The sequence below is a fragment of the Lactuca sativa genome, chromosome 6, assembly GCF_002870075.4.
Source record: "Lactuca sativa cultivar Salinas chromosome 6, Lsat_Salinas_v11, whole genome shotgun sequence".
NCBI classification, from domain to species: Eukaryota; Viridiplantae; Streptophyta; class Magnoliopsida; order Asterales; family Asteraceae; genus Lactuca; species Lactuca sativa.
The window spans coordinates 65,299,512-65,309,339 of NC_056628.2; the positions used below are offsets into that span (position 1 = coordinate 65,299,512).

The 9,828-nt window shown below is 30.0% G+C and overlaps 1 long non-coding RNA gene across 1 annotated transcript; it reads left to right on the forward strand.

Annotated features, from left to right (window-relative positions):
• The first annotated feature begins 378 nt into the window (after positions 1–378).
• On the forward strand, positions 379–2,217 carry LOC122194580 (uncharacterized). The gene is made up of 3 exons (XR_006183899.2): positions 379–1,388; positions 1,827–1,910; positions 2,065–2,217. It is a non-coding gene; the product is annotated as an uncharacterized LOC122194580 (long non-coding RNA).
• Positions 2,218–9,828: the final 7,611 nt, after the last annotated feature.

A 9,828-nucleotide genomic window follows, 5' to 3' on the forward strand; every position in this document is an offset into this window, starting at 1 on the left:
TATATGCATATAAATAGGGTGTTACCCATTATGAATAAATCAAAGTTATTGTGTGAAAGCTTTTAGAGTACTCAAGTCTTACAGATAATAACTCTTTAATTTATTCATAATGGGCAAAACACTATTTATATGCATATAGACTCTTCGAGAGTCGGATACAATATGATAACAAACGGCATACTTACATTATGCAATCTATTATTACAAGATACGACAAACATATATTATTACTATCTATTATTGTGCCATATTATTCTAAAACAACATAATAATATGGCACAATAATAGATAGTAATAATATATGTTTGTCGTATCTTACAATAATAGATTGCATAATGTAAGTATGTCATTTGTTATCATATTGTATCCGACTCTCGAAGAGTCTATATGTATATAAATAGGGTTTTGCCCATTATGAATAAATCAGAGTTATTGTCCGTAAGACTTGAGTATTTTGAAAGTTTTCCTCTGTTGAAATTTATATTTCTGAATAGCAGAGTCTTTATTCAAATTCATATCACCAAACGCAACATTCAGAGGTCGTATTCAAATTCATATCATCAAACACATCATTAAAAGTTCGTATTCAAATTCATATCATCAAACAACATCTAGGTTAGACATCTTATCTATTATCATCTTTATTATTATCATATCATTAATATTTGATTTCATTTTGGGGAAGCACAGTCTCCCTATTGTCTCCGTCTTTGAAAACAATCACTCATTATATATTATATATACATACTAATTTACAATGACCACTTGGACAGTACTTTTCTATCATTGGATGGAATTTTTGTTTTTATTTTTCTTTGTTGACTCTCTTTTTCTGGATTATTTTTTTATTTGGGAACGTGTGTTTTTTTTTTCTATATACACCGCTTCAACACGTGTTCCTCATCTTTCATCCTCATCGGCTCACCCATCGACTTAGTTTAATCCCTCCATCGCCTCACACCACCTGCTCTACTTTCCACCGATTATGGTGATGGGATCAAGAAAAGGAGGGTATCCGCTGATGGTGACAGTCTTGAGGTCGCCATTTACAGATCTAAAGGCACCCTGGTATGTTTACAACATTCATCGATTGTAAATAGAGGGTAACAAAGAAATCATATCGGATCCCACTTCAATTATTGTTGATTTTCGTCTCTCACTGCCTTCAATTATTGTTGATTTTCGTCTCTCACTGCCTTCGAGCATCCACTGCTGACTTTGTAAGCAGCACCTTCTTGCCCTTAGCATCACCATTGCTTTCAGTTTCAAGCCTTAAACCGTACTCTCTGCGCTTCCGGTAGGAGGAGGAGGAGGGTCGGAGTCCGAAGAAGGTGCATGTCATGAAGCAGGAAACACAACTTACGTGGATGATCCGCCGAATCGAACAGGTAAATCCCACCGACCTGACTGCATCATCTTTTGGTTTGTAGACCCCTCATACTTCATATGGTTCGTCATGCTACTGTTCTCGAATTTTGGTGGCCATATGAACTTAATTTGTATTTAGGGTTTATGCATTAATTTTTCTAGGCGTTTTCAATCACCTGTGCAGTTGTGCCTGTTAATCTATATTTGTATAGAACTGCACTTCCAGGTTGAAATTTATTATAATATATTAATTTTAAGATTGGTTATATTTGTATGTGTCTGAATTTGAAAACTCACAAAAAAAAATTGTAACTTTAGATGCATATTACGTGTTTGATTAAATGTCTAAATGAAAAAAAAAAAAATCGGATGCAGATACAACCACTTCAAGACATATTATATGAAATGGTAGAAAACTTATTTGGACTGAAGACTAAAACTTAATGTTTGATTTTCAGCTTAAAGGTTGTGAGGCAGTGAACATGATGGAGGAATGGTCGCCGAAGTTCCCAAGAAAGTAACATCTTCTGTTTTCCTATCAGGTAAGGGGTATTGATTTTTTCATTTGCATCTTTGATTTTTTTCTTCAATATCCTCCACTTTTCTTGGCTGCCTTTAAAACACAATATGACCTTAATTTTTAGAAATACATACAATTGGATATTGATACGCATTTTACTCTTCATGTTCAAGCAGTTGCATGTTAGGTGTTTCCTGAAATGGCTGATTGAATCTATCTTTCGTGTAATTTAACTCATTTTGCCCATTGTAATTTGTATCACATAACTTATTCTTATTATGATTGTACCATTATATTTCATTTTGCAAATACAAAATGGAAATTAGATTTTTTGGTGTTTACGTTAAATATAACATAATATAGTTATGCCCTCAAGGATTCGATGTTACCGGAAAACCTATTGTAAGCCCTGTTTCCTTTTTTTATTCCATTATTTCCACACATAAATATAAATTACATTAAACTTGCTAGATTTTAGCTATATACTAAACAAATAAATATAAATTACTGTTAAACTTGCTAGATTTTAGCTATATACTAAACGAGACTTGAATATAACCTTTTGATCCCCAATGTTTTGATCATAAAACCAATGTGAAAAATATTCGCAAATTCCTTCAAATTTCAACGTCGATGAAATATAACATCTAAATCAAATCAATTGCGTAACCAATCTCGCAACGCCGGATTCTTCCCTAGTTACTACTAAAAACCATCGTCTACCACCACTACTTTAATACTATTTATTTTAATTTCATGTGGTATACTTTTTTTATGATGTTATTGTGAAGTAACATTTTTTAAGAAATTATTACATGTATTTAAAAATATTAAATTAGAAGAAGGTTTTTTTAGTGCTAATCATAGGACCAAAATTGTAACATGATCGAAATTATATTTATATATTTTTTTTATTTTTAATCAATTGTCTTTTTATGTAATTTTATATATTTCAAAAGCTTTCAGCTACTTTTGCCAAACATTCATATAACAAATAAAAGCTATAGCTTCCCGCTACCAACTACCAGCTACCCGCTACCAGCTAACCGCTACCCGCTTCCAGCTAACAGTTACTTTTGTCAAACATGCCCTAAATGTCCAATTCTAAATGTTCAAGTTTTCCTCTAACGTCTTCTTCCTTAAGTTCTAATATGAATGCATGTTAAAAAAAAAGTGTACTTTAGGCATTGTGAACGCCTAGTGACTAATATTGAGATTCATCAATTTTTAATGTTAAAGAATATACATATTCCTTAAACCAATAAGAGTCTCCAAAATCATTTTAAAATATTTAGAATAATTTAAATGATTATTACTTTCATAGAATACAACCATACATAAAATCCTTATGAAACTTCTTTTTTATTAATCCTCAACCATCATCATTAAACATTTATGTCGAGTTTCATACCATTAGTCATCATTCATCATTCTTAGACATTTGTGTCAAATTATACGACATTAGTCCTTATTCATTATTTGTAGCCAATGATGTTAAAATCGTACATCATTAATCATTCGTCATAAAGTAACTTTTAGAAACTAATAATAAGCATCATTTATAAGAACAACATAAGTAGATGCAATGCACTATCCCACTATACATTATTCCTTATTTCGTCATTTGATAAGGTATAAATGTGTTATCGTCAAGTAAGTCATGTTTAGAATACCATCATTTTAGACAATGGTCCATCGTCAATCATCATTAGTTTCTTCATTTACCATGGATTTTAATTGGACACTAAGCCTTTACCAAACCTAAGTATATGCATAATTTCATGAGGAAAACTGTTTTCCAAATTATTATCCCTTTAGTAAAAACAAAGTATCTTTCAAAATACCATTTTCTTGAATGCACATAGGCTTACATATAGTAATTTACATAGCATATAAGCCATGCAAACTGTTGGATCTTGGTGGCAGTTATAAATGAAAAAAACACAATGGAAACAATAATTAATCTCCCACTAAGATTGAGTTGAGGATCATGGATCTTGTAACTGTAAGCAACAAAATAAATCATAGATGGAAAAACGATTTCACCTCTTAAAGCGTAGGAGACGACGAAGAAGGACCCGTAGGAAAATCATATATCTATCACAATTTCACCCTAAAGCTATAATCACACCTTATGGATACAATCCACGTGATCATCATGGGAGAAAACACCAAAGGATTTTAACTGTCTATTTCTTTTTCTCGGTAGTAATCAAAACCAAGAGGGGAAACCCTTTTTGTTTAGGTCACGACACTTAGAAAAACAAAATATAATGAATTACCTTTTTTATTATACACTCAACCAAACACTCATAACCACAACTAAGCGAGTTAAAACCTCTTGTAGTCTTGTTCACAAATGTCACCCTTTTTGAGCCAATTTAGAGATATGATTTTACTCAACATAAGATAAAAACTTATCCATTTGACTATGTTCATAATATTAGTTGTTTGAATTACTAGATAATCAGAAAACTTATCTTATCCAAACAATTACATATCAACCCCATTTTAATTACTAATTAATTCATTCAATTGTCTTATGATAAATTAACAAACTAGTCCATCACAAAGGTGTTCTCGCTATTTATAGATTGAATTGTGATTTGTGTGTAACCTAATAGGCTTATGAATTTTAATATTGTTACTAACTTGTTGTACTTGTAGACATATATCCAAAGTAAACATCATTAATATATTTAATTCGTAAAAATCATTTGTAGTCGTATAAAGGACATGTATTCGGTAGTTACTCACAAGTGTTGTAAACCAATAACCACCAAGCTAGTCCAAGTGTAAGGATGATAAAGAAGTGCCACCAATAAAGTAGCCTCCAAGCAATACTTATAAGCTATAAAACATAGAATTAACACTTATTAACTCTCATTAATCACCATTAAGCTCATACACTTAGTCAGCTCTTTTAAACCTTTAAACCTTCTTAATATGACTTTATATGATCAATGGAAGCATCCAAATGATTCCTTAAAGGGCTAAGATTAAACTACTAAGTCTTTATGGTTTGGAGACAAGATATTATATGACTCATGTGAATAGAATCTCACACCAGAAAGACTAAAAACAATAATGTACTTTGTTAAATCTAGTTTTAACACTCCACACACCATTTTTAATAGTTTTTAATCATTAAGATACTTTTTAAACTTAATTCCACAATGTTCTTATGCTTTCATATTATTATTAACAACATCGGATCATGGATCAAAATGATCATTTCAAAAATTCTATTTTCAGACGGTAAAACTAGTATATAATGACTAGTTTGAGTTTTCATCCATGTTTTGCATTAATGATGATATGAGTCATTTCCTAAACATATTAAGAACTTAATAACATGATCAAAAGCCAAAAAAAAATGAATCCATGGGTGTTTTACCCATTTTTACACATGAATTTCCATTTATACCGGCAAAGCTCATTTTCAAGTCTCATTTGAGACATATGTCTCATATGTTGTAATTAGATTTGGATTTGTTTGTCGTTTCAAAATAAACTAGTTTCTACCATGATCCAAGCTTTATTGATGATTCTAAACCCATACATATTAATCTAATTTAGTGGGTTTGAAATCAATTCAAAGCATAAATCAAGACAAAACTCTAGTAAAACTTTAAGAAATTCCTTTTTCACTTGATTAGAGATTTTAATCTTCATGATTTATAAGAAATGCATGAAGATGCAATAGAGTCGATGATGAACTTGAGAGTTCAAAGGTGGTCTATACATCATAAATGATGAAAATGAGTAAGTGTTCTAAAAAGTTTTCTGGTCTATGTACACCTCAATCTTTCTCCACTGGCGTTTAGTGAAGTTTTAGTGGTGTTCCGTTTAAGCTATCAGTCATGCAATCTAGATCAGATCTAAAGCTATTAGATTATGTGCTTCTTTGGTTATATATTTCATTCCATTCGAGCATTTTTCTGGCGAGCATTGGGTGAGTTTCCGGTGGGGAGGTGGATCTATGGTGATTAGTCTAAGAGAGAGTTTTTTGGTGTTTTTATAAATTTTAGTTTTTTAACAAAAGAAAATTAAACAAAATTGAAGGGGGTGAGAGGCATTAGTCAAGAGAGATGATAGATAGAGATTATTTCAAGTTTTATGGATGACTAAATTCATACAAAAGAAAAAAAAATCTTATAGTGGATCTGGTGCATGTTGAAAAAAATTTAGATTGTATCTATAGTTTCAACAAAACATACGGACCAAATTTACAGTTTATTCTTTTAGTTAAATCTAGTGTCAATGTTATAAAAGGGTAACCAACTATTTAAAATGTCATTCAACTAAAACAATGTATCAAAAGGTAACGAGCTATAGTTTTGATTTATAAAATATCATTCAAAATATTGTTTTGTTTTTAAAATTTCATTCTAACAATGGTATGTTTATCAAAAAGGGAAAAATGCTATTGTAGCACAACTAAATTTAATCATTTTACCTAATTGGTTGCTACTGTATTGTTTTTACGCAATTAGTCATTAAAGTTAATTTTTACATGTTAAATAGAGGATCGATGCCGATACTTACCAGTTTATAGGTTACCATGCTTAGTTGGCACTCATGACATGGAGACAATAGGTCATGTCATTTCCACATAAGCCTTTTGTAGGTTTTGAGAGAAAACAAAGATGAACAAGTTCAATTTCATTGCAATTTTCTTGTTTGGGGCTAGTTTCTCTCTAGTTACGACTGAACCTATCGAAGATGAGAAGATCTTACTCAATTTCATCCAAAAATATCCTCTAAGAGAAATTAAATATCATCCTACCTTTTGATCCTACATATCTTCCTACCCATTTAAATGATGACATGTGTCATATTAGAATCCTAAAATATCATTAAATCTCATTAAATGAGTATTAAATGTTACACATGTCACCATTTCATTGGGTAGGAGGATACGTAGGAATAAAAAGTAGGAGGATATTTAATTTTTCATCCTCTAAACACTCTCAGTCGACTATCAAATCTTCATATCTTGAGTTTAAGATCTAATGGATTATCTGGTCCTTTTATGTCTAATTTCTCCAATTTAACAAACTTAACATCTCTACATTTTCAATGCAATAACTTCTTTGGTCAATTACCATTGAATTTATTCATCTGAAGCAATCTCTATGTTCTTAATCTTTCCAATAATGGGTTCACCGGAAGCATTTCTCCTTCCATTTCAAGTCTGACTCACCTCACAGGTTTGAATTCCCCGATTTCTGTATCTCGAGTTTACATATTATAGATTTGTCTAACAAATTTTTCACTTGAACCCTGGCTCGATCTCTCCAAAGATTTCCTAGCTCAGCTTTTCTTGGAAACAACCTCACTCATGATTCTGATTCATTATCTCTTCGTGCTCTTTCTCCTTAAAAGAAAACCTCAAAACTGGGTGAATCTGCAATCCTTGGGATCATGATTGTGTGTTTCGTCTTAGTGCTAGGACTACTGGCTTTGTTGTTGGTTGTTTGGCATAGGGGTGTTCGTTTAGATGGATCGGTTCGATCCGATCCAATTAATTAAATCCAAATTGATTTCGGTTTTCAAAATATGGATCCAAATAGTCCAAACTAAATTCAAATCCGATCCGATCCAATCCAATTACAATTCGGTTGGATCGGTTTTTATAATTCGGTTTTCAAAAACCATAACATTTTAAAAGGACACGGAAGTATAATATGATCCAATTTTACAGAAAAAGCAAAAACAAATTATTTACTTGTGATTTAAAATTTATAAACAATCACTAAGAAGACATATTATAGTTTATTTTTTAATAGATAAAAAACTTTTGAGAAAAAGTACATATTAATGTCTTTTATTAGGTAAAACTTTTTGAACTTATTTAAAAAAAAATTATAAAATTAATAAATAATTATAGATATACTGAAAATAAATGCATAACAAATTGTTATTCGGTTTTTTTGAACTATTCGGTTCTCATTTTATAAACCAAAATCAATCCGAAATCCAAAATAATAATTCGGTTTTGTTGAAAACCAATCTAAAAATCCGAATATCCGAACCAAATAGTCTAATCCAAATTGTCCAATTGGACAATTCGGTTTTATCCAAATAGTGAACGGCCCTAGTTTGGCATTTGAAGACAAAAGCTAAAAATCAGGATTTGTAGAGAATAGATAAGAATCAAAAAGGCATGGAGAATTTGCGATCGAGAAGCGTTGGAAATGGAAACGGGAACCTTGTTTTCTTTCAGAGGAGTAACCTGGCGTTCAATTTCAAGGATCTTTTTAGGTCTTCTATAGAAGTTTTGGGTAAGGGTGCTGTCAGTACAACTTATAAAGCAAGGACGAAGATGAAAGCATAGACGACGATGAATACGAACAAATGAGGAAAAGTTTTGTACCCCTTAAAAGATATAAAGAAATGTAATTGAAAATGTCACATCATAAAAGTAACCGGCTCTACCATGTCATATAATAGCGTAATTGATAGGTAAAATTTAATTTTAATTGTCTAGTGTACAAAAAAAATACTTGAGTGACTAAATGGGTAAAATGACCAAACTTAGTTATGATAGAGTAACATTTTCCCAATCAAAAACACGACAATAGATTGTTACCTTCTAATGATGTTTTTAAACATTTTAGATAGTTGGTTACCCTTTATTGACATTAACCCTTGAATCTATCAACAAAGTTCAAAAAACTTGTTACATTTTTAACCCTTTTACTTGAAAAGTCTTTACGGTTTTTTTTTTTTTTTTTTTTTGCTACAGAAAAACCATTGATAATTTGAAATAATTGTGAATGGGTCGTTTTAGCTCGGCATAGTCCAATCTTGTCGAAAAAAGTAAGTCTGCAAAACAACTCACTATCCACCCAAACAGTAGAATATGATGTAATCTTCTATAATAAATAAAGGTTCTTTTTGCCACATGTCCTCTTCTCCTTTATTTGGACACATGACATTTTCTAAAAATTTTAAATTTTTTATTTTCCACTTGTCATTTTATTGTAATTTTCATTTTATTAAATTAAAATTTTACATTTAATATGTAAGGTAATATATATGTAAGGTATTTAATAGAAATGGTTTATATATGTAATGTATTGAATACATTAAAGTCTCATTAATTTTAATAATTTAAAAATTTTCTTATTTTTCTTATAAATTCAAAAGTTTCAAATTGTTAAAATTTTATATATATATATATATATATATATATATATATATATATATATATATATATATATATATATATATATATATATTTAAATAAACCCATGTATTACATGGGTTTCACAACTAGTTGTAACTATATTGGTCCGAAATTAATGTAACATCTTCAACTTGTTAACTGATTTTACCAAATAAACAATACCTTAAATGGTAAAAAACAAAATCAAATCACCAGTGACTTTCCCGGAAAAAGAAAACCTATATTTTTCGGGTAATCATGTGAAAATGTCTAAGACCTTTTGTTGAATTTTGCGCTACGTATGTCTAATTAGAAAGTTTATTAGTTGTGTCCTGTTTTACATTATTATAAACATATTTTTAAAACCTATTGAAAATCTAATAAATTATATTGCCATTTAAAAAAAATTATAAACTACTTCATGACTGCCACATAATCTATTAAACTTTGTAAATATATATTTTCTACAGAAGATGGTTATTTTTTCTTTTTTCATCTATTAAGTTCTATACGATGTAACAATGTCGGTATAAATAACGTATTGTATATAAATCATCTCAATTAGACTAAACGATCATTTTACACTAACATTATAATTTCCTTTCTAAAGCATTTATCATTTCTAACAGTATTCATCGGATATATAATTAAACGGATTAGTGTCTTACCACATTAAGTTATGTTCTTTTCGCTTAATTCATTTTGTCACGATTAAGTAAATAAATAAAAATACCCCAAAAAGTATCTAAACATAAAATACATCTCA